Source organism: Pongo abelii, chromosome 5 (assembly GCF_028885655.2).
Source record: "Pongo abelii isolate AG06213 chromosome 5, NHGRI_mPonAbe1-v2.0_pri, whole genome shotgun sequence".
Lineage (NCBI taxonomy): Eukaryota > Metazoa > Chordata > Mammalia > Primates > Hominidae > Pongo > Pongo abelii.
In genome coordinates, this window is record NC_071990.2 from 23161311 (window position 1) to 23163730 (window position 2420).

Here is a 2420-nt window from a genome sequence, read left to right on the forward strand (position 1 = left end):
TCCCTGCTTTCTCTTGTGGGCATTTAATGCTATAAATTTCCCTCTAAACACTGCTTTAAATGTGTCCCAGAGATTCTGGTACGTTGTCTTTGTTCTCATTGGTTTCAAAGAACATCTTTACTTCTGCCTTAATTTTGTTATTTACTCAGTAGTCATTCAGGAGCAGGTTGTTCAGTTTCTATGTAGTTGTGCAGTTTTGAGTGAGTTTCTTAATCCAGAGTGCTAATTTGATTGCACTGTGGACTGAGAGACAGTTTGTTGTAATTTCTCTTACATTTTCTGAGGAGTGTTTTACTTCCAATTATGTGGTCAATTTTAGAATAAGTGTGATGTGGTGCTAAGAATGTATATTCCATTAATTTGAGGTGGAGAGTTCTGTAGATGTCTATTAGGTCTGCTTGGTGCAGAGCTGAGTTCAAGTCCTGGATATTCTTGTTAATTTTCTGTCTCATTGATCTGTCTAATATTGACAGTGGGGCATTAAAGTCTCTTACTATTATTGTGTGGGAGTCTAAGTCTCTTTGTATGTCTCTAAGAACTTGCTTTATGAATCTGGGTGCTCCTGTATTGAATGCATATATATTTAGGATAGTTAGCTCTTCTTGTTGCATTGATCCGTTTACCACTATGTAATGCCCTTCTTTGTCTCTTTTGATCTTTGTTAGCTTTAAGTCTGTTTTATCAGAGACTGGGATGGCAGTCTCTGTTTTTTTTTTTTTTTTTTTTTTTGCTTTCCATTTGCTTGGTAGATCTTCTTCCTTCCCTTTATTTTGAGCCTATGTGTGTCTTTGCACGTGAAATGGAACCAAGTTAGAAAACACTCTTAAGTATATTATCCAGGAGAACTTTCCCAACCTAGCAAGGCAGGCCAACATTCAATTCAAGAATTGAATGAATTCATTCTCCTGAATACAGCACACCAATGGGTCTTGACTCTTTATCAATTTGCCAGTCTGTGTCTTTTAATTGGGGCATTTAGCCTGTTTACATTTAAGGTTAATATTGTTATGTGTGAATCTGATCCTGTCATAATGATGCTAGCTGATTATCTTGCCCATTAGTTGATGCAGTTTCTTCATCACAGCGTCAATGGTCTTTACAATTTTGCATGTTTTTGCAGTGGCTCCTACTAGTTGTTCCTTTCCATGTTTAGTGCTTCCTTCAGGAGCTCTTGTAAGGCAGCCTGGTGGTGACAAAATCTCTCAGCATTTGCTTGTCTGTAAATAATTTTATTTATCCTCACTTATGAAGCTTAGTTTGGCTGGATATGAAATTCTGGGTTGAAAATTATTTTCTTTAAGAATGTTGAATATTGGCCCCCACTCTCTTCTGGCTTGTGGGGTTTCTGCTGAGAGATCCACTGTTAGTTTGATGGGCTTCCCTTTGTGGGTAACCGGACCTTTCTCTCTGGCTGCCCTTAACATTTTTTCCTTCATGTCAACCTTGGTGAATCTGATGTTTATGTGTCTTGGGGTTGCTCTCCTTGAGGAATATCTTTGTGGTGTTCTCTGTATTTCTTGAATTGAATGTTGGCCTGCCTTGCTAGGTTGGGGAAGTCCTCCTGGATAATATCCTGAAGAGTGTTTTCCAGCTTGGTTCCATTCTCCTCGTCACTTTCAGGTACACCAGTCAAACATGGATTTGATCTTTTTACATAGTCCTATATTTCCTGGAGGCTTTGGTCATTTCTTTTCACTCTTTTTTCTCTAATCTTCTCTTCTTGCTTTATTTCATTAATGTGACCTTCAATCACTGATATCCTTTCTTCCACTTGATCAAATCGGCTATTGAAGCTTGTGTATGCTTCACGAAGTTCTTGTGCTGTGTTTTTCAGCTCCATCAGGTCATTTATGTTCTTCCCTACACTGGTTATCCCAGTTAGCAATTTGTCTAACCCTTTTTCAACATTCTTAGCTTTCTTAAAAATATGGAATGCTTCATGAATTTGCGTGTCATCCTTGCACAGGAGCCATGCTAATCTTCTCTGTATCATTCCAATTTTAGTATACGTGCTGCTGAAGTGAGCACAAAGTCTAGCATTTTTTATTCTCAGTATAGTGTTTGCCCACTGCACTAATGGTATGACTACACGTATTGATAAAAAATATATAGTAGATCTAGAAGTACTCTCTACTGGAGGTACTCAGAACTTTGTGAAAAGCTGTGTCTAACATGGGTATTGAAAATAAATTCAGGCCAGGCATTATTGCTGATGACTGCAGTTCCAGCACTCTAGGAGGCTGAGGCTGGCAGATTGCTTAAACCCAAGAGTTTGAGACCAACCTGGCCAACGTGGTGAAATCTTGTCTCTACAAAAAAAAAAAAAAAAAAAAAAAAAAAAGCAAGGCATGGTGGCATGTGCCTGTAGTCCCAGCTACTAGGGAGTCTGAGGTGGGAGGATTACTTGAGCCCAAGGAGAT

General features: G+C 38.7%; 1 non-coding gene across 1 annotated transcript; it reads right to left on the reverse strand.

Annotated features, from left to right (window-relative positions):
• Positions 1 to 1921: 1921 nt before the first annotated feature.
• On the reverse strand, positions 1922 to 2028 carry LOC112133948 (U6 spliceosomal RNA). The gene has a single exon (XR_002915547.1). It is a non-coding gene; the product is annotated as a U6 spliceosomal RNA (small nuclear RNA).
• Between the last annotated feature and the right edge of the window lie 392 nt (positions 2029 to 2420).